Consider the following 23,861-nt stretch of genomic DNA (forward strand, 5'->3'; position numbering starts at 1 on the left):
CTTGTTACATTCATTGGCCAAGAAATACTGTATTAGCCTACCAGCTAGCATCTACGTGACCCAGTCTCTCTGGTGGGTCCCTAATACTAAGTATGAATTTGGGGTGCAAACTAGCCAGAAACTAAAGTGTTAGTAAATTAATAAGAAGAAGCAAAATCTAGAGGTTAAACAGTGTTACACAAGTAGAAAATAAATCATGCTAAATAAACAAATGTTAGGGTGTGCTACCCCAAGGCAACCCAGCCACACCAACCCATGGGGAGCAGCTCCCCAAATTCATGCGTAAAACTGAAAAATTGTACAAAGTTGCAGGTCTTAAGTTCATTGGCCCTTATTCTGGTTCACTCGCAAAGGCAAATTCCTTCTCAAATGGACAAAACCATGTGCACTGCAGGAGTGACAGAGTGCAGAGAGTTAGATTTGGATTAGTTATTTTGTTTCTGTGCAGGAAAAATACTGCTTTATTTTTACACTGTGAATATAGATCTACCTTTGTAAAATAAAGTAAAACCCCACCCAAATCTAACTCTCTCTGAACATGTTATATCTGCCCCCCCCCTTCCCCGCAATGCACAGTTTTGTCCATTTGAGAAGGAATTTTTCCTTTGCAAGTGGACCAGAATAAGGGCCATTGTGCCTTTAGTTTTCAGTTAAGTGCAGTCTTTGAATACTAGAGACCAAACTGGGTAAACCCATTCAGAACACAGTGGCAAACGCAGGATTTTCAGAAGGGGTTTTCCAGAGGGGCGGAGCAAAGCACGGAAATGGACACTTAGGTGACCCAGTATTTGCCGGGTCAGTTAAAGTATTATAGATAGACCAAATGTATATAAATAATAAAAACTAATATATATATATATATATATATATATATATATATATATATATATATATATATATATATATATATATATATACACGCATACATACATACATACATACATAAACACATATATATATATATATATATATATATATATATATATACATACATATACATACAGGGGCATCAACAGCAGTGTAGGCCCCTGGGCATAGCAATGTATTTGGGCCCCTACCGATCCTCCAGCGGTAAGGGTGGGGGAAGCTTTGATGTCCCGCAGGTGATAGGGGGTATTATATCAACTGCTCAGCATGTAGGGCCTGGATCAGTAATTACCTCTTTACTGCACAGATGGTGGGAGATGGGGTGGGAGAAGGGGGCATTGGGCTGAGTGAAGGGGCCCTGATAAATAACTTCCAGGGTGGTAGAGGATGTTTAATATGCAGAGGAGGGGTGTATAGTGGAGTGGGCTGATTATTCATAATTTTCTGGTTGGAGGACAGCTTGCTTGACTGCAGATATCTCCAGTTCCCGGAAATAGATTTCTTAGATTGTAATGGAATTAAAAACTAGAGAATCCCACCTACCAAATAGTACTGGGGACTAGGGGATCAGAGTTCAGGAGGCAGAGCAATCTGCCAATGAGCATATACAACTACATACCAGGTGTGTGGAGCTGGAGCAGTAACCAGCTGCTGGAAGGCTGATATCTCTGGTTCTGGGAACAGTAGAGACAAGCTTCTAGTGTCCATCAAAGGGGGAGAGTTCCAGCTTTTGGAATATACCCTCAGAAAAACTCTAAGTCAGACAGAACCTGAAATATCTGACTGGGAAGAGCAATTAACAGGCTTGGATGGGGACCACTGCTTTGAAGTCAAATATCTCCGGTTCCCAAGGGCCGATTTTTAAAATTCCTGTACCCATGGAAAGAGAGGACCCTCAGCTTTCAGCCTAGGGCCCTTAGACTTCTGTGGGGGTTTCTGGGTACTCGGAAACCCCCCCTGCGTGCGCTACTGGAACAGGTTGGCGGGGTGCTACTCCAAGTTGAAGGAGTCCCAACTTTCAGGTGTACTATTTACACAATATTAGGTATACGAGGTGAAAGGAATCTTGGACTGCACACCCCAATCACACACATATCAAGAGGTGCTATCATGCTCAGAGTTCTACAAAGAAAGAAAAATACAGTGCTGATGCACACTACACAGTAGTAACGAGATCTGCTGTCTCATATTGAGCAATATTGATGTTATTGGTATATTTATTGGCCAATAAATATTATTCAACCTACCAGCATCTACTTGACCTATCTGGTGGGTCTCTAATACTAAGTATGAATACGAGAATGGGACTCCAAAAAAGCAGATGAAAGCCTGTCACCCCAAGAAGCCAGAAAACATCAGAAGTGGGATTTATAGTGGCCAGAAAACCCCAAATAAATAGTTTACAATGTTCCATATAGCATGGACAACAGGACTTGTACAATAAAGCAACTTTAAGCAGACAGAGGTAAAGTTTATTCTCAGTAAGGCCAGGGACAAATAAGGCTAAGACCCAGCCATAGAAAGGGAAAGTAGTCGAAGCTAAGCCTGCTTCAAACTTGATGGCCAAGAAATCTATTGCATGTCTCAGGCTGTGACTGCAATTCTGTACGCAGATAAAATGCCAATGGATTCTTATATGTGGTGGACACTTCTGTTTATGTAAGAACCATCTTATTGTCCAGGAATATCTGAGATGGAGAGTAATTAGAGATTGCATGGCCAGTTTGATAATCTTCAACTCCAAAAAGGCTTATGGATAGATTCCTTGATAAATAATGTACTTCTGTCTTCCGTGAAAGCTATCCAGCCCTTTGAAGGAAGCATCCACGTAGATGATGTCTGATGGAGAGTCCACAAAGTCGTACATGTCTCTCTTTCTTTGCAAACATGTGAGATCTGTCAGATTTTGTCTGACCAAGGGAAATCTTTTCTGAAGAAATTCCCAAGGAGGAATTGGGAAATCTGCATGGAATAGAAAGCTGAAGAAATCCATGACCCAAGCCTTTAATTTTCCCTAAGAGCTTGGCAAAAACTCTCACTGGAGTGATGAGTACGAGCAATGTCTGTCTGCACCACTGTCGATTTCTCGGAATGTTTTGCTTTTGAGAAGAAAATGGAATCTATTAGGAATTTCAGAAAGACTATTACCTTTAATGGTACAAAAACAAATTCCTCTTCAAATGGACAAAACCATGTGCACTGCAGGTGTAGCAGATATAATATGTGCAGACAGAATAAGATTTGGGTGGGGTTTTTTTTCAAAGTGAGATCTATATTGCAGTGTAGAAATAAAGCAGTCAGTATTTTCCCAAAAAGTATTAAACAAAATTAATCTCTATGCACACGTTACATCTGCCCCCCCCCCCAGTCCCCCCCCCCCCGTCCCCGTCCCCCTGCAGTGCACATGGTTTTGGCCATTTAAGAAGGAATTTGCCTCTGAGAGTGAACCAAAATAAGGCCCAAAGTCTCTCTTCCTCTGGGTAAGCTTCTAAATCGTCCAGATAAGGCAGCTGATCCTTTCTGACAAAGGTTGGACACTATTGTGGTCATAAGGATCATAAATGTGTTTGGGGCAATTGAGAACCCAAAAACCATAAACGTCCACTGATAAGTCTCTCAAGAGTAATCCCAGAAATCACCTATGATTTGAATAGACAAGAACTAAATAAAAAGGCCTCTTTGAGGTCTATTTCGATGCAGATTTTTTTTGGCAAAGAAGTTAGGAGAATGCTGGTAGACCTTCAATCCTAAATGTTTATCTCTTTATGTATAGATCTATACAGTGCTTGTGCAATGGAAAGAGGTGGCTTTTCCACCCTGTCTTGGATATGTCTCTGTATCACAAAATGGGGACAATTTATTACAAAAAAGCACTCACAGAAAACACAATAAAAATTTGCATATCACCATTTAAGGTATATTTCACATGGATCTTTTTTCTCCCCGGGGTCGTGATAGGTGTCACAAAAGGCAAGTGATCAGTCCCGGAAACCTCACAAAAACCTTTTCAATGATCCCACCTGTAGAATGGTATCCAGTGGTTTAAAGGATCCATGTGGAATATACCTTAGGTTTACATGGTCTAGGCCGACCCAAAAGGTCAACATGCACAATGTCGGCACTGGGAAAAGGTTGACAAGCAAAATGTAGACGCGCAAAAGGCAAACAAGAGTTTTCACTTGTGTCAATGTCGATACATGAGCACAAGAATCCAATTAGTTTACCACATCCCCTCACATGGCTTGCTTCAATTGCCATGTTTTGTTCCATGTACCTTCCTCCACAACCACTGCACTTGGCACATTTTGTTGTTTACCATGTGGATGGTAAGGCATGAAAAAGTAAAAAAAAAAGAAAGAAAAGAAAATCAACAAAAAAATATGTCAACATTTTCATCTGTCGACCATAGCCATGTTATTATTTTGCTTGGGTTGACAATTTGAGCATGTCAACCATATGGGGTCAATCTATTGATTGTCAACCTAGATATTGACTATGAGTCAATGTTTAACAAGGATCATCCCACCACTTGTTTCTGGGTGTTGATCATAGGGTCCACAGTAAGTCGATAGTGTCCAGGTTGGCCCAAAAGGTCGACACATGAAAAGCTTGAGTTTTTCCCATTTTTTTTGGTGTCAGTTTTTAGGTTTGAGCATGTGGACCCTCAATATAAAAAAAGTCAATAAAAAAAAAAGAAAATCATGATGACCCTTTTATTTGTCGACCACACTGACCTTTTTATTTGTGTTGACTCATTGTCCATGCCAACCTAATGTATGCCCACTAATAGTGGTCAACCAAATGACCAGTGACCTAATGCATGTATACTACCGTTCAAAAGTTTGGGGTCATCCAGACAATTTTGTGTTTTACATGAAAACTGACTTTTATTTATCAAAGGAGTTGCAAAATGAATAGAACATATAGTCAAGACATGGGCAAGTTTAGAAAAAATAATTTTTTATTGAAAAAATAATTTTTAATTGAAATAATAATTTTTTATTGAAATAATCTTTTTGTCCTTCATACTTTGCTCTTGTGAAATAATGCTCCTTTTGCATCAATTACAGTATTGCAGACCTGTGACTGCGCTGGCCACTCAATTACAGACAGAATATCAGCTACCTGCTTCTTCACTAAATAGTTCTTAGATAATTTGGAGGTGTGCTTTGGGTCCTGTCCTGTTGGAGGAGGAAATTGGCTCCAATTAAGTGCTGTCCACGGTGTATGGCATGACGTTGCAAAATGGAGTGATAGCCTTCCTTATTCAAAATCCTTTTTACCTTGTACAAATCTCCCAGTTTCCCAGCACCAAAGCAGCCGCAGATCATCAAATTACCTCCACCATGCTTGGCAGATGGCGTCAGGCACTCTTCCAGCATCTTTTCTCTTGTTCTGCAGCTCTCAATTGTTCTTCTGTGTGATCCAAACACCTCAAACTTCGATTTGTCTGTCCATAACACGTTTTGCCAATCATCCTTTGTCCAATGTCTGTTATTTTGCCCAGATTAATCTTTTCCTTGTGTTGGCCAGAATCAGATATGGCTTTTTCTTTGCCACTCTGCCTAGAATGCCAGCTTCCCAGAGTCGCCTCTTCACTTTGACAATGGTGTTTTGCAGGTACCATTTAATGAAGCTGCCAGTTGAGACCAGTGAGGCGTCTATTTTTCAAACTAGAGCCTCAAATGTACTTGTCTTCTTGCTCAGTTGTGCACCGGGGCCTCATACTTCTCTTTCTATTGCAATTTGGTTAGAGCCTGCGATTATCAAACACAATTAGAACCATTAGAACACTTAAGTGATGGTTGCTGGAAATGGGCCTCTATACACCTAGTGTATGTAGATATTCCTTTAACAAACAGACGTTTGCATCTAGTATAGTCATTTACTACATTAACAATGTATATAGGGCCTGGTTCTGGTTCACTTGCAAAAGCACATTTTCTCTCTAATGGAAAAAAAAAACGTGCACTACATGTAGGCGGGTGTAAGTGCAGAGAGAGTTAGATTTGCGTCAGGTTTTGTCAGATAACTATATTGCTGTGTAAAAATAAAGCAGCCAGTATTCACTCTGCACAGAAACAAAATAACACCCAAATCTAACTGTCTGCACATGTTACATCTGCCCCACCTGCAGTGCACATGGTTTTGTCCATTAGAGAGAATTAGCTTTTGCAGGTGAACCAGAATCATTCCCATAGTGTATTTCTGATTAATTTAATGTTATCTTTATCGGAAAAAAATGGTGCTTTACGTAAAAAAATAAGGACATTTCTAAGTGACCCCAAACTTTTTGAATGGTAGTGTAGATCTAAAGTCCGGATCATTAACTATGGATAATTTACTATCTGCATGATGCTCTATTTCACTGGAAATATATCCCATATATAATGTCAATTATGTGGAAATCTAAATATATGATATTGTTAGCAGCACTGTATACTAAAGCAGGCCTTTGTTTACTTCCCTCATTTGTTTCAATTTCTCACATAAAAACAAGAAATGCGTTTATTTAGTGCAGTCTGCTATTGGCGACCATGGCAGCTCCCACTCAGCAAGGACTGCAAATGTACAAATCATGTAAATTAGTTTAACACGGATACTTCTTTAATTCACTTTTGTTTTCAATTTTTGCACTTACTGTCATTTTGAAAAGAGAACCTTCACAAGTATATGAGAAATGATGCCCCTATTGCAAATGAGTTCATTATCTCATTCAATTATTTCTGGATTCGACAATACTTACATTTGAATGCTCCTCGTGCTTTTCCCTGGTAACAATCTGACATCTGACTTGCTCATGAAAACAATGGCTTCTTTACACAATGTATCTAGTTTATGTATTTATTATAGCAATAAATTATAAGCCCTTGCATATGTGTAAACGACGCACAGCAGGAAGGAACGCCACACCCCCAGAGTAACATACTTTCTTGGTTGCTAGTGGTGATTCTTGTATATGAAAACATAGCCTTTCTGAAATAACTCAAGACCATGAACTATAGGTGTCAGAAATGTGCTACACAAAGCCAGTCTTATCTACTAGAACAGTCGAGACCTCTTTGGAAAAAAAAAATTGCACATAAAATAGAGCACAATGGAAATAGCTTTTATGGTTGATAGTTATTCTGTAACTAAACATTGGCTTTACTCTTGATCCCTTACATTGTTAGTGGAACGGGTACCACATTTACCAGTGTATTAAAGAAATATTACAATGATGTAAACATTGAAAGGTAAACAAAGTTTCAAGGAGAGAGATATTTTTAGAATAGGATAAATCTAAAAGAGGAAATGAAGACGCTAAATTGATGTTGTCCTTTATTTTACTGCTCAAGATGGTTGACTTGCCTGTAGGCCGCTTTATAATAGCAGCTGGGCATTAACTAGGGGTGTGCCAGTGGTGTCGCCGCTGCCCCACAGTCCCTGCATTTGGCTAGTAGAATGGCTGAAAGTTCACCTTGCTGTCAGAATTTCTGCTGCGGCACTGCCTACAATGTGCCGAGGTTATGCTGGGCATTGCTGTCATTCATAGCTACGGTAATCCCACCAATCCACATGATATCATGTGCTAAGGGGCAGTGGGTTGCACAGCGTTCCAACACTCCTAGTGGCTACATGATCATTTAGGCAAAGTGTAGGTGTGGCTGGGTCACCCACATGTTCCCAATTGTTGATGCAACACTGGAAGATGTAGTCCAGTGCTGTGGTATCAAATGGATTAAACCACATGAAAATGTACTGATGTGTAAAGCTGTATTTTAAACTGTTTCTTAATAAATTATGTCTATTTACTGTGTGCCAGTTAAATGGAATCTCAGCCCTGCGCAAAAATACAATAATGCTGCAGGAGGCATCTTATGTAAATAGACATCCCCTGCGTGTTTCTCCAAGGAGGCAGTATCAGGTCATCTGTGTGCACATCAGCCATCTGATGTACTGTGTGCTCAGGGTGTTACTCAGGACGGCTGTGTAATTCACACTTCCAGTAATACAGTCACAGGACTCAAAACGACCATGGCTGGGCACATTAAAAATCGGACAGAGGGCCTTATTCTGGTTCATTTGCTCGGACCCATGCACGCTGAATTCACAAGGCTTGCGAATGGATGATTTACATGAACATCCATTCACATGCCAGTGGGAACCTCCCAAATCAATGGTCGCCAACCATCGAATGATGGCGAAGGCGCACGCATATGTAACGGTGGCTCAGACCACTCGTACATATGAGTGAAGAAGTGCATAGAATTTGGCTATGTCAGCGTCTGCCCCCTGCACGTGCGTCATGACCGCATTAGCATATGTACACCCAGAGTTTTAATGGGAACGCTCATGAAATGCAGGGTTTACACATATGCTAATGCCCCAGCCCAGCACCCCCCCCCCCCACACACATGCACAGAAATGCTGCTGCGCACAAGCATACGCTGGACATCGGACCCCTTTTGAGCGAAGTGGTCCGAGCGAATTACCCAGAATAAGACCCAGCGTGCAGCACCCTGCTATTACAGCCTAGTATGAACACCATACATACATACAATTTTTTTTCTTCAATTGGCCCAGATGATACTTAGGGAGAACAAAAGTTTTTTTACCCAATTTTAAGTGTCAGCCAAATCAATTAAGCCACAGCTTTTTATCCTGAAAAATCTTACATCTTAATAACTCGAGGATTGGCTAACTGACTGAATTATGTAAGATGGTGTAATACATGGGTCCTCAAACTGCGACCCTCCAGATGTTGGGAAACTACAAATCCCAGCATGCCTTGCCACAGTTTTGCTATAAGGGAGTGTTAAAACTGTGGCAAGGCATGCTGGGATTTGTAGTTTCACAACATCTGGAGGGTCGCAGTTTGAGGACCCATGGTGTAATATGTACAGTGATGTCTAAATCTCTTGGAGGCAGTTCACATTATGAATTAGGAGCAATAGTCCCACAACTAGTCTTGGAATGGAGAGGTTACTTGGTATCTCCGGATATTTAAAAACAGCTGTCTCTGATGGTGAAATGTATATCTGAAATTCAAATAGGATGAATCAGTTTATACTGCTCGTTGTGAACTCACCACCCACATAGTTGAGCAAATCCTCTAATCTTTGGATATTTAGAACACCAGCAAACCCAGTAATTAAGTGTAGATCCAGAGTACATTTGAGACAGATGTCTGTAATGCTTGTTATGTACTCACTACACAGATAAAAGAGCAAATCTTCTAGCCTTTAACAGATGTAGATGAATGTGACAATCACAGTTCATTCATTCCTTGAAAGTGGTCTAAATCCATACAGGCAATAATTGTGCACACACTGGGCCAGATTCTGAGCCATACGCAAACTGCAGACGGCGGCAACAGTCCCATTTACAGGTGATATTGCGAGTATAAGTATAGTTTAATGCCTATATTTACACCACTCGTCGGCCTGATTCAGATGTGGATGGAGATGCTATCACTGCTATTTACATGAAAGAAAAAGGAAGAGTGGTCCACAATGTCTAAAGCAGCATAGAGGTCAAGGAGAACGAGCAAAGAGTTATGGCACTTAGACCTGTCAACAAGGAGGTCATTGCTATTTTTGAGAGGGCAGTTTTAGTGGAGTGGATGGAAGCCAAACTAAAATTCATCAAGCAGGTAGTGTGAGGAGAGATAAACAGTAATGTGGTTCTAAAGGTGCATGCACACCGGGGTTTTGCCCAGTATGTATGCCAGGCGATCATGTGGAAATTGTTGGCTGGAAATCGCTCAGTGCATACACAATAAGAGAATTTCACCTAACCCAGTGATTTTCACAGTGGGGGGGTAAACCACTTTCTAGGAGACTGTGTAATTGGTTCACTCGGCTGGTAAAAGAGGTGGACAGATGGCAGCGCTGGTGTGGGGAAACTCATTGTCAGCCCTGGATATACAGATTCGATCCAGAGGCCAGTCAGCCCAGTGGACTCCAGTTGGAGGTGCACCACCATTGACCCTCAGATGAAAGTGCAGCATGGCCAAGCAGATGGTAATTGCTTTTGTAACAAATACTGGTCATGTAGCTACCATGACACTTGTACAGCAGTTCTCCTGCCCCCAACTCCAGGAAAGTGGTGGATTTTCTGGCCAATAAACGAATCAAGGACCTAAGTACAGTCCAGACCTGGCCCTATAGGACTTCTTCATGATCCCACAAATCAAGCACAAGATTCATAGTATTCATTTTGAGTCACTGGAAGCTTAGCTGCAGTGGAGACCTTCATAAAACATACAGAAGACATACTGTACTTGCTCTTTGGAATTGGACACAGGTGATGAAGAGTCTGGAGCTGTCTTTTCTCTGTAGTAAAAAATGTTGCTGTCTTGCCCTCTGCATGTTCTGTTGGTGCCACAGGTTAGCACATACTGGACATTAGCTTGGTTTCTCTTCCAGGAAGCCATCTGGAAAATCCCCTTCTGGAGACTGATCCTAACCAACCATTGGCACCAGTAGATTTAGGCACCTCTTTGCTCTGGCAAACTTTCCCAGAACTTCTTCTTCTTGTATTTAGTCTTCTAACTCCTAAATCTCTAGCTCTTTTGTATTCCTTAGTCTCCAGCCTTCTCCTAGATGTATCTGTGCTTCCAGCTTGTTCCAGTGCCTCCACCTTCAGTCCTTCTTGTGGTGCCTCACATCAATTGCCTTTGTTTACCATCTCAATATATACGCAAACCTATTGTGTTCCCTCTGAGCTCTTACTACAATACCAGTGTCCCTGCCTCATGTGTGTCAGCTCTAGTCTACAGTACCTCATGCATCATGTACCTCATGCCTCAAGGAGAATCCCAAGTACCACCTGACCCTTCAATAACTCAAACAACTTCTTGGAAAAGCTTTGCATGCATAACTTCATCACAATTGATTATAATAACGCAAATATATTTACATGACTACTCTATAAACAATGTTTTAAAATAGATTATATAAACTTTAACTAAAAAAAACCCTGAAAATCATATGAACAAATTCTGCATATATAATGGTATTTTAATAGATATGTTTTCAACTAGGACATACACATATATATATATATATATATATATATATATATATATATATATATATATATATATATATATATATATATATATATATATATATATATATATATATATATATATATATATATATGCTGGGATGGATGTAGGCGGCACTCTCGGATTTAGTGAAGCAAAGAAACATTTATTGTGGCTCCAACATGTTTCGGGCGCAGCCCGTCCTCAGGGAACAATCCACACAGTGCAAGTGAACATATAAATACACAAACCAAGCAGAGAAAACCCCGCCCCCCGCCTCATCAGCCCACAACAACTCTCACCTGCGAGCTCCCCTGCTGACTGTCTCACCTGTAGCCATCACTGCGCTCTGCCGGCCCGGACACCATAGTTGAAGCTGCAGCTTCTTCTTCTGATGTCATCAGCCTTCGCCTCACGCTGTGGAGTGCACAGGGAGTCCAAGCCTCGTTCTGGGTGCCGCTTCCGGTGTACGTTGCCTAGGCAATGAGATGCTCCTGTGATACAAAAAAATCAAACTATTAAAAAACTGTGATAATGTGTTTTAAGAGACCTCATTAGGTCAGTTTAAGAGACACCAATCTGGCATCATTTAATAGCTGCTGTATTGCAGCAGTGCATAAAAAATATATTAAAAACGGACAAAATACATACAAAATGGCACAGCAGCAATTTGACAGATCTAATCTATATAATTCTAAAGGTTCTTATTTCTTTAGACCTGTCAGTGACAACATCTGGGTAAATTTGTAAACAGTACAAAAATTAGATAAAATGTTGTAACCCATGTTGCTCATTTAGGCCCCTGGGGGCCAGCGTGTCAAGTAAGTGGATCCACCTGGCCTCTGCTTGTAAAAGTTGTTTTTTTCTATTACCTCCTCTGGCTGTGGTGGGAACCTGATCTATGATTTTTGATCTGATGCTTGCCAAACTGTGTTTGTGTTCTACACAGTGGCGAGCTACTGGTTGGTCACTCCGACCTGTGTTGATGGCCTGTCGGATGGCCAAGCGGTGATTGGCCATACGGTCTTTGAACTGACATTCTGTCTTGCCCACGTAGTACAGACCACATGGACAAGACAGAATATACACCACGAATTTAGATGAGCATGTGACAGAGTGTCTAATTTTAAACTTTTTTCCAGTATGCGGGTGACTGACTATGTCCCCCGTAAGCATTGAGCTGCAAGTAATGCAGCCAATGCACTTGTAACATCCTTTAGGTCTTGACAGGAAATGTGATGGTGTGCTTATTTTTACAAGTGTGGATACATCAGTTTTGACCAAAAGGTCTGCCAGATTACGCCCCCTCTTATAGGCTGGCATGATCCGGGTGTTGTGTAGACTTTTTAGATCACGATCTGTGGCAACAATAGGCCAAAGTGCTTTAACCTTTTTAGTGGTCTCTCCGCTTTCCACACTAAATTTAGTAACCCAGGGGATCCTGTTACCCAAAGTTTTATCTTTGGTTGCCCCTTTTAGTGCCTGTTCTCTGGGTGTGGCCAAAACCTTTTGTTTAATTTTAACCAGATCCCTGGTTTTATAGCCTCTCTGTTCAAACTTGGCTTGCATATTATCAAGTTCTTCCTGTACCTTATCTTCCCTGCTGGTGATTCGCCTCACCCTCAACATTTGAGAGTAAGGTAACCCCTGCTTCAGGGGGATGGGATGGCAACTTTCCTGTCTTAGAATGGTGTTGCGGTCTGTTTCTTTAACAAAAAGTGATGTTTCAAGTTTGTTATTGATCAACTGTATTTTAACATCCAGAAAGTTAACTGTATCCCTACTAAGATTGTATGTGAGTTTTACTGGGCTGTTGCTAGCATTTTGTGCTTCAAACACTTCTTTTAATTCTTCTGGGGTGCCCCGCCAAAGAACAAGTAAGTCATCAATAAAACGTAAATACAGTAACACCTTCTCTGCATGTTGCGCTGAAAAAAATAATTTATGATCAATTGCGTTTATATACGCATTGGCGTAGGATGGGGCCACATTGGACCCCATCGCCACGCCAAGTCGCTGTCGATACACAACACCATTGTACAAGAAATAATTCTTATGCAGTACCATAGAGAGCAAGTCCATAAACAAAGATATGGGGGGGCCTTGATATTGAGGGCTGTTCCTAAGTAGGTGTTCTACTGCCTGCATCCCTTCTTGATGGGGTATGCAGGTATAGAGTCCGACCACATCGGCACTACACAAGATGATGTTATCCGGTACATCTCCTAAATTCTTGAGGCACTCTATTAGCTGGTTTGTATCCTTTTAAAGGATACAAACCAGCTAATAGAGTGCCTCAAGAATTTAGGAGATGTACCGGATAACATCATCTTGTGTAGTGCCGATGTGGTCGGACTCTATACCTGCATACCCCATCAAGAAGGGATGCAGGCAGTAGAACACCTACTTAGGAACAGCCCTCAATATCAAGGCCCCCCCATATCTTTGTTTATGGACTTGCTCTCTATGGTACTGCATAAGAATTATTTCTTGTACAATGGTGTTGTGTATCGACAGCGACTTGGCGTGGCGATGGGGTCCAATGTGGCCCCATCCTACGCCAATGCGTATATGAACGCAATTGATCATAAATTATTTTTTTCAGCGCAACATGCAGAGAAGGCGTTACTGTATTTACGTTTTATTGATGACTTACTTGTTCTTTGGCGGGGCACCCCAGAAGAATTAAAAGAAGTGTTTGAAGCACAAAATGCTAGCAACAGCCCAGTAAAACTCACATACAATCTTAGTAGGGATACAGTTAACTTTCTGGATGTTAAAATACAGTTGATCAATAACAAACTTGAAACATCACTTTTTGTTAAAGAAACAGACCGCAACACCATTCTAAGACAGGAAAGTTGCCATCCCATCCCCCTGAAGCAGGGGTTACCTTACTCTCAAATGTTGAGGGTGAGGCGAATCACCAGCAGGGAAGATAAGGTACAGGAAGAACTTGATAATATGCAAGCCAAGTTTGAACAGAGAGGCTATAAAACCAGGGATCTGGTTAAAATTAAACAAAAGGTTTTGGCCACACCCAGAGAACAGGCACTAAAAGGGGCAACCAAAGATAAAACTTTGGGTAACAGGATCCCCTGGGTTACTAAATTTAGTGTGGAAAGCGGAGAGACCACTAAAAAGGTTAAAGCACTTTGGCCTATTGTTGCCACAGATCGTGATCTAAAAAGTCTACACAACACCCGGATCATGCCAGCCTATAAGAGGGGGCGTAATCTGGCAGACCTTTTGGTCAAAACCGATGTATCCACACTTGTAAAAATAAGCACACCATCACATTTCCTGTCAAGACCTAAAGGATGTTACAAGTGCATTGGCTGCATTACTTGCAGCTCAATGCTTACGGGGGACATAGTCAGTCACCCGCATACTGGAAAAAAGTTTAAAATTAGACACTCTGTCACATGCTCATCTAAATTCGTGGTGTATATTCTGTCTTGTCCATGTGGTCTGTACTACGTGGGCAAGACAGAATGTCAGTTCAAAGACCGTATGGCCAATCACCGCTTGGCCATCCGACAGGCCATCAACACAGGTCGGAGTGACCAACCAGTAGCTCGCCACTGTGTAGAACACAAACACAGTTTGGCAAGCATCAGATCAAAAATCATAGATCAGGTTCCCACCACAGCCAGAGGAGGTAATAGAAAAAAACAACTTTTACAAGCAGAGGCCAGGTGGATCCACTTACTTGACACGCTGGCCCCCAGGGGCCTAAATGAGCAACATGGGTTACAACATTTTATCTAATTTTTGTACTGTTTACAAATTTACCCAGATGTTGTCACTGACAGGTCTAAAGAAATAAGAACCTTTAGAATTATATAGATTAGATCTGTCAAATTGCTGCTGTGCCATTTTGTATGTATTTTGTCCGTTTTTAATATATTTTTTATGCACTGCTGCAATACAGCAGCTATTAAATGATGCCAGATTGGTGTCTCTTAAACTGACCTAATGAGGTCTCTTAAAACACATTATCACAGTTTTTTAATAGTTTGATTTTTTGTATCACAGGAGCATCTCATTGCCTAGGCAACGTACACCGGAAGCGGCACCCAGAACGAGGCTTGGACTCCCTGTGCACTCCACAGCGTGAGGCGAAGGCTGATGACATCAGAAGAAGAAGCTGCAGCTTCAACTATGGTGTCCGGGCCGGCAGAGCGCAGTGATGGCTACAGGTGAGACAGTCAGCAGGGGAGCTCGCAGGTGAGAGTTGTTGTGGGCTGATGAGGCGGGGGGCGGGGTTTTCTCTGCTTGGTTTGTGTATTTATATGTTCACTTGCACTGTGTGGATTGTTCCCTGAGGACGGGCTGCGCCCGAAACATGTTGGAGCCACAATAAATGTTTCTTTGCTTCACTAAATCCGAGAGTGCCGCCTACATCCATCCCAGCATCTACAAGAGCTTACTAAAGCTATAAGGAAGGCACCGGGTCATACTAAAAGACATCCATAGGAGTGCCGGGCACTTGGAATGATATATATATATATATATAAACAAACTGTATTCCTTTTGAAAATATTATGTTAATAGGACTGAAAGGAATTATTTATATTAGATCCCTTGTAAACTAGCAATAGTGTAAGTAGCACCTTTTCTATTTCACTCTAAAATATAAAGGTCAAGAAGCTTTTTTCTGAAATTCAGTATCAAAATATATAAAATGGTAGATATCTCTTTACAAAACAAAGCAAAAAGATTGCACAATAATATATTTTTAATTAGAACTGAAAAGTCCACTAAACTCAAAATGTCTCCTGAGTCATCATAACTCAGCACTCAGGGGGATATAAGCAGGCCTCCCAGAGTCCTCCAGTGCTTTGAACAATTGTCTATATCCTGGGTTTGATCCCAGAGTTTGCAATCCAAGGCTCCCAGACCGCCCATTGATATCCAGTCCGATACTTACCTGCATCCAAGGGCGTAAATACCATAGGTGCAAGGGGTACAGCTGCTATGGGGCCCAGAGCTGAAGGGGGCCCCTCTTTGCTGTCTAAGTAATATGGTATACATACATTTATCACCATCATTTGCTAAATAGGGGCCCTTACAAACTTTTGCTATGGGGCCCACGAATATCTAGGTACGCCTCTGCCTGCATCATCGGTTTCCAGACGACTATCGGTATCCAGTACGATACTTACCTGCACCATCGGCTTCCAGACTGACAATCGGTAACCAGTCTAATACCAAGCCTGTATCTTCGACTCCTAGACCGGCTATTGGTAACCAGCCCATTACCACTCAGCACCATCGGTAACCAGTCCAATAAATACCGGTATCATCGGTTCCCAGAATATCCACCGTTATTTGTTTCTGCCAAGTCTAAGACTTCTCATACACAACGTTCCGCTCCACAGCCTGAATAAGGTAGAGGGCTGCGACCTGCCTATCTGGTGCAGCAAAGCCCATAGTCCCTTGCAGGTCTCCCTGGTGAAAAACACCAGCGAGTTTAGACTCTGTGCCTCTACCAGAGTATTTGTCAATTCCCTGTTTACCTGTGCCCTCCTTGTTCCAGAACTCATCCCCTGCATATGCCCCATTATATCAAGGTTACCCAGTTCTGTTATTCATCCGTGTCTACAGACCCACTTCGCAGCCGGGGACAGCACCCCTGAGACCTTACAGGGGCACAATATAAGAATGAAAAGGTTTTCCTACAACACGGGTTCTCAAACACAATCTTTGGACCCCAAACACTTCATGTTTTCCTGGTCACCTAGCAGATGCTCTCATCTCAGAAAGCCATTTTAAACAAATTAAGCTAATTATTACACTTTTGATTATGTGAGACCTGGAAAACATGATCTTTTGGGGTCCCCAGGATCAAGTTTGACAACATGCTCTACTCTAATTTCTAACAGTACGGGGCAGTACGGATGGTGTAATGGTTAGCATTACTGCCTCACAGTGTTGAAGTCATGAGATCGATTCCCACCATGGCTCTAACTGTGTGGAGTTTGTATATTCTCCCCGTACTTGCGTGGATTTCCTCCGGATACTCCGGTTTCCTCCCGCAATCCAAAAAGATACTGGTAGGCTTATTGGCTCCCAACAAAATTAACCCTAGAATGTCTGTGTATACATGTACGTGTGGTAGGGAACATATATTGTAAGCTCCACTGGGGCAGGGACTGATGTGAATGTTCAACTATACTCTGTAAAGTGCTGCGGAATATGTATGCACTATATAAGAAACTGTTAATAAATAATAATAAATAATAACAAACATTACACTCATTGGATCGCATTCCCTTTTGATAGCTTTGGTCCTACAGTACTATAATAATATTAGTGTACCATACTGCCCCCTGGTGGGAACTGGGCTTATTTTTTTACTTAATGCAGAGTAAGTAGACTGACAGTTTGCCTGATGTATATACTACAAGAACCTGCTTATGCTCCCAAATAGGCTGCACACATAGCTACAGGGGTGAGAAGGGCACTGTCATCCAGCGGGTGTTGTATAGCGGGCCGACAGTTGGGATTCCAATATTCAGAATACTGACATTGGAATCGCATCTGCCGGTACTCTGACAGGGGGACTATCACCAAAGGATCTATTCTCCCTCTATGCGGGTCAAGGACCCCCAGAAAGGAGACCTCTAAGGGGGTCGTGGACCCCCACAAGGGAGAATAGCCCCTGTAAGTCGGGATCCCAATTTTCTGGCATTTAACAGTCGGGATTCTGACCGTTGGAATCCTGAATGTCCGGAGGTCATCCTGCACCCCATGCAGCTGGTGGCTCATGTAGAGCTGCAGATACAACGGTCTGTGCTGCTGCTCAAGCACAAATTATATCAGTGGTTTAAAACTAAAAAGGTAAAAGAAACACACAAGATTAAATCCACTTCCCCAAAAGTGCTGCCAACAACAGTGTTCAAACCCATTGGTAGAGGCAAAATGGGAACAATAAAAATGAGGTCCCAACTCAGACAGGACTAGGTTAAGACAAGCTGGCTGGGAACCTCCAGCATGACCTAATGACCCTGTCAGGCATATACAGTCAACCTAATGTATTTATTTATTAACAGTTTCTTATATAACACATACATATTCCGCAGTGCTTTAAAGAGAATATTTAAACATTCACATCAGTCCCTGACCCCAGTGGAGCTTACAATCCCTACCACACCCACACAGACATTCTAGGGTTAATTTGTTGGGAGCCAATTAGCCTACCAGTATATTTGTGGGAAGAAACCAGAGTACCCGGAGGAAACGCACGCAAGTACAGGGAGAATATACAAACTCCGCACAGTTAGAGCCATGGTGGAATTGAACCCATAACCTCAGTGCTGTGAGGCAGCAATGCTAACCATTACACCATCCGTACTGCCACTAATCACTGATGACCGCTTGTCTATAAGGATTACAGTAGTACAACTTCCACAGTCCTGTGGTTACTGCCATCTTAAAATTATTATTTTCCCTATGACCTCTGAGATTACCAGGAGCATGTACCTACTGTACTTTATTTTAAGTAAAGATAATAAATATTTTAGCGTCAGCGCAAACATGGCTGTCCCTCCAAAATTATGGATATCCTAACCATACAGAACAACATATAATATAGAAAGGAATAACCCAAGGAATAACCTTAGTCATGTCTTTTTTAGGGGGTGAATCAGGAGGAGATTCTGCGAGCTTCACCCCCTAAAAAAGACATAACTAAGGTTATTCCTTGGGTCAATGCCTATAATCCAAATAGCAGGCTGAAGAAAGTTAAAAGGTACTTGTGTAGTTTCACAGCGGCAGTTACGTAGTTAGCGTAGTGTTCCTGTCAGAATCAGCGTAGTGTTCCCGCGGCCAGCATAATCAGCATCCCTGTCAGAATCAGTGTAGTGTTCCCGCGGCTCGCTTAAATAATTAGCGTAGTTGTGTGTCGAGTGTAGCGAGCCACCAAGCCCGGAGCAGGGCAAGTGCAGCGAGCCCCACCCAGGGGGTGCGGAATACACGTCAAGTAATCTGGAGGTTATTAGCGCTGTGTGAGAGGCACTCACTAGGCTTGCCAGGGATGTCAGGGACAGAGCTGCAGCTCCCGGGGACAGTACTGTAACTACGCAGGGCTGCCTGACCTTGACAAAGCAGTCAGCAGTACTGTGAAACGCATTGGTGCTTGCCGTTTGGACCCAATTTGCCTTAAGGAAATATCCTTTCTACACCTAAGGACTTGCCCCACCTGCTTACTTTTCTGATCGGATCCCCCCCACCCTTGGAAGTCTCTTGCCAGTTAAACTATGGATACCTGACCACTCGCAGCAATGAGGACTCCCGAACAGGCTAATTCCATCTGTGCCATCGGTTGAGTCCATTTCAACTTCTTCAGGACACCATAAAAGTGGCTAATAAGGACTTCACAATCTCCCCCCAGGATCAGAGCAGGCTATATTATCCTTAAGCTGGTGACTATACAATTGGGTCCATAACAACCATTCTTTTATTAAATTCCTGTTTTTAGTATATTGTATTTTAACATGCTTAATTGTCATTAAATAATTACTGATTAATTGGTAATAATTAGCGCTGCTTTTTCTTGTCTATTTTTATTTACACTACGCTTACTATGCTAGGCAACTGTTGGGCTACAACGTAGTTTAGGCTGCCGCCGTAAAACTACACAAGTAAGGCAGCCTTTTGGCTACACTGACAACGTAGATTCAAAACGTAGCTTAGGCTGCCGCCGTGAAACTACAGAAGTACCAGTTAAACAACTGTGGCCAATTGTAGCAAGTGATCCAGAGTTAAAATTGCTACATGGCTCTCCTATTCTCCCCAGTTATACCAGAGGTAGCAACATTAGAGATTATATAATGAAGACTGAGGTGGTGACCCCCAGAATTGAGACTTCCCAGTTTCTAGAACACAGGAATTGGTGCTTCAAATGCCTGGGGTGTACCACTTGCTGCTACATGGCGGTAGATAACACCACTGCTCACCCACATTCGGGCAAAAAAATTCCCATTAAATGGGCTTTGACATGTAGCACGAAATTTGTTGTTTATGCTATTATTTGCCCGTGTGGATTATACTATATCAGGAAAACCGAATGTCCATTTAAGATAAGGATGGCGCAGCATCGTCTGGCTAGCCGAACCGTGTTAGAAAAAGACACAGAAGCCAAACATTAGATGGCGACATTAAAACATAAAATCATTGACCACGTCCCTCCATCAGCACGGGGTGGCAATAGGCCTAGAAAATTATTACAACTGGAATCCCGTTGGATCCATAGATTAGACACACTGCGTCCAAAAGGACTTAACGAGTCTTTGGGCTTGATTAATTTAATTTAGGTAGCTATAGGCAGGGCAGCCCGACATCTTTTTTGATAATGTTTGATGTAGTTTTGCACACTTTCATGTTTTATTAACATGCATTTTCCTTTCTAACTTACCTATAATGGTTTTTGCTTTTTTTTTTTTTTTTTTTTAGATATGTTATTATAGGTTAACAGATTTAAATCCTCATGTGTGAGTCAGTTTGAAACATCCATCTTTTATTATTATATATTATATGTTTACTATTATAAAGCGCAACGGAATCTGCTGCGCTATATAAAAAACTGTAAATAAATAAATTTGCATCTATATTAATGATACCTACTTGCGAGTTTCTTTTGTAAGTCACTGATTCCAGTTAGTCTGCACAAAGATTTAAGTCTAGTTTTGCAGGACACCCATTGCACTTATTTACTCATGATATATTCACAGATTTTGTGTTGCCGGGGCGGCGTCCTCCGGGCATACTGACGTAACGTACGCCGGAAGTAGGAAGTGCAGACATGTGATGACACGACGGAGCTGTGGGGGGCGTCTCTCCGGGGGATGCGAAGGGAGGTTTGGCGGGTAAGATACACTATTTATTGTTTGAATTGTACACGGTTTGTTATCCTTTATTGGATGGTTCAAGACTTCAAGTGCCGTCTCGTTTTTCTTTTGTATATATAAGTAAACACAAGGTATGGTCCTAGTATTGCGCTAATAAAACCTAGTGACTAGCTGCTCCTCCGATACGACTCTCCTGATAGTGAGAGACAGAACTAAAATGTGGAGCAAAAGAGGGGATGACCGGAGTGCGCTCTATTGATACCACCTAGCACAAGATGATATAGGTCACATATACATGATAAAACAATCACTTTTTGGAGGTTGACATTCAGGTATTCAACAATGAAACATACACTTTGTTCAACCAAGTAGTTCTTTATTTAAAATGTAACGCGTTTCGTCAGCATGACTTCATCAGGGGCGTGGCAAAGAACAGAACTTTCTATCGAGGTTTTAACAACAGGAGTCCTTCCTTATATTGAAAAACGCATTTGAATAAAGGTGGGAATTTGATTAAAGGAGGTCCTGAGGTAAGCAGGTCCATCGTTTAACATAAAGGATTAGGGCCGTATAAAAATAGAATGTGTGTGTAGAACGGAGCCACACTTGATATCATTAATGGTAGAATACCTTCTTCATATCAGGATAGAAAATTCCTCCAGTAAAATGAGAAAAACCCACCATAAGGCAATGAGTTGTTCACTCCTTTCAGCCTGCAGAGGAGTGAACAACTCATTGCCTTATAGTGGGTATTTCTATTTTTTTCTGGTGGAATTTTCTATCCTGATATGAAGAAGGTATTCTACCATTAATGATATCAAGTGTGGCTCCGTTTAACACACATTCTATTTTTATACGGCCCTAATCATTTATACGGCCACCTAGGTGCCTTCCTAGGTATGAAAATACCTTAAATATGTAGGTTGTGGATGGCAGCACTCATGGGACTTTTGTAGAAAGAATCACACCAGGCTATGGGTCTTGGTTTGTCCGACGTTTCAGTTGATTAGACTTTTTCAAGAAAAATTGCAAACAACCACATAAGTGTACACACACCAGTAATCTACTTCTGTATTTAACTGTGATTAAACAAAACTGTGATTAAACAACACTGATTAAACAAACTGGGTAGAAACAACCCTGACAGAGGTAGGAGGGCCTTTCTTGCAAGCTTACGATCTATAGGGATAATAGGAGGGATACATGAGGATAGAATTCCATAGCATGGCACTCCCATCAGATTACTAGACGGTCCTGATGGGATGCAATTAGATATAAATGCTACTGGAAGCTGTGTGGGGGTCCTGAATATGATAAGCTTGCCTAAAGAGGTGAGTTTTCAGGGAACGCTTGAAAGTTTGTAGGCTAGAGGAGAATCCTAATGTGCGTGGAAGGGCATTCCATAAGGTGGGTGCTGCAAGACAAAAATCATGCAAGTCTAAGTGGGAGCGAGTAGTGAGTGTGGATGAGACACACAGATCTTGTGCAGAGCGGAGAGGTCAGGTGGGGATATATATATATATATATATATATATATATATATATATATATATATATATATATATATATATATATACACACCGGTATATATATATACAGTGCTATTTTTCAGCAGGAACCAGCAGGAACTCAGTTCCTGAACCTCTAATTAAATATGACATCATCAGGAACTGAAAAATGTACTTTCCATAAGATAAGTTTTATTTTACAGTCACCTGCGAGTGCCTTTGTTTCTAAGTACAATATATACATCTATCTCTCCCTCCCTCTCTCTATTATATATTTTTATTTGATTGATCTGCCCCGATACCTGGAGTTCCTGGACCTATTTTTCCAGAAAAATAGTACTGTATATATATAATATATATATATATATATATATATATATATATATAACGATACGTAATACCGGCACTTCCAATAAGCTGTATACTGCACTTGTTGCCTGCCGTGGAAGAGACACTGAGCTCAAGCTGCTGGCGTCTCTGATATAGAACGGTGCGGCGGCACTCAAGTATAAATAATGACACGGAAACCAGTCCAATGGTTTCGACAAACCATTGGACTGGTTTCCGTGTCATTATTTATACTTGAGTGCCGCCGCACCGTTCTATATATATATATATATATATATATATATATATATATATATACTGTATATATACATACACATACACCTGGTGGTGCCTGTAGAAATTACATTGGGTGAAACAGGACATGGCCAGCATATGTGACCCTAACGTGAAGTTTCAAAAGTTGGTAGTGGTAATGCCCAACATTTTCATCATGACGGAGGGCCTAATTGTAATGAAGGCACATCCCCTCGCATGCCGCCGCTGCAGGAGAAATAATCCGATGGTCGACAACCATCAAATGATTTCTATTCCCATCGCAAATAAAAGTCAGTCTCAACTGAGTTTTATTTACGGGTGCCAGGAGGAAGACAGGTCAGCTGCTCGCCCCCAGCAGGCATCAAGCCCACTTACCCATGGGATCTGCCCAGCATTTTCATGGGGACGCCCATAAAACACTTAGCATTCCCATGGCCCAGTGCTGCGAACGACCTGGCTAGTGAGTAACTCGCCATGGCTGTTCGCAGTCAGGTTTGCACATGCACAGAAATGCGCATGCGCAAACCCTGGCCATCGGGGCAAGGGCCGTATTTGGACCACTGATCCAGAATCATCCCCAGGGTTCTTAAAGCTACTACTGTATAGCAGAGTACCTGGGAGGTGATGAATCGATGATCTTTATTTTTAATAGGCTCTGTAGATTCCACCTGGAAGACATATAACGTATATTAACAACAGAAAACACTAACAATTATAAGCAGCTCATATACAGTAAAGTAAGAATTGCATTTACTAAAGAAATGATAAAAGATCAGGGACAGAAGAGAAGACAAACCAGCAACACTTATGATGTCTGAGCTGCTAAATTCAATTGGTGCTCTACTGGTTTCCGGGCCCGGGCCTGTCCTGTCCCTCAAACAACAAGAACTCACCCAGTAACTGCAGATTGTTTGCTATTGGAGATCTCTGGCAAGCGGTGATTGGCAGAGAATTCCGGTCATTGAATTGACTGAATGATATAAACTATTTATGGGT

General features: G+C 41.7%; 1 protein-coding gene across 2 annotated transcripts in view; it reads right to left on the reverse strand.

The window, feature by feature from the left end:
* SNTA1 (syntrophin alpha 1) overlaps positions 1 to 23,859 on the reverse strand; it is a 101,104-nt gene extending 77,245 nt beyond the window's left edge. The window contains exons 1-2 of one of the 2 annotated variants that reach the window (XM_083147666.1): positions 23,759 to 23,859; positions 23,480 to 23,533 (exon numbers count right to left, since the gene is read on the reverse strand). The gene's annotated coding sequence lies outside the window, so the exon portion shown is untranslated. Of the gene's footprint in view, positions 1 to 23,479; positions 23,662 to 23,758 lie in introns of those variants that run through there. The other variant, XM_083147667.1, reaches the window with a different exon arrangement.
* Positions 23,860 to 23,861: the final 2 nt, after the last annotated feature.

The sequence above is a fragment of the Crinia signifera genome, chromosome 6 (genome assembly GCF_055691185.1).
Source record: "Crinia signifera chromosome 6, ASM5569118v1, whole genome shotgun sequence".
NCBI lineage: Eukaryota > Metazoa > Chordata > Amphibia > Anura > Myobatrachidae > Crinia > Crinia signifera.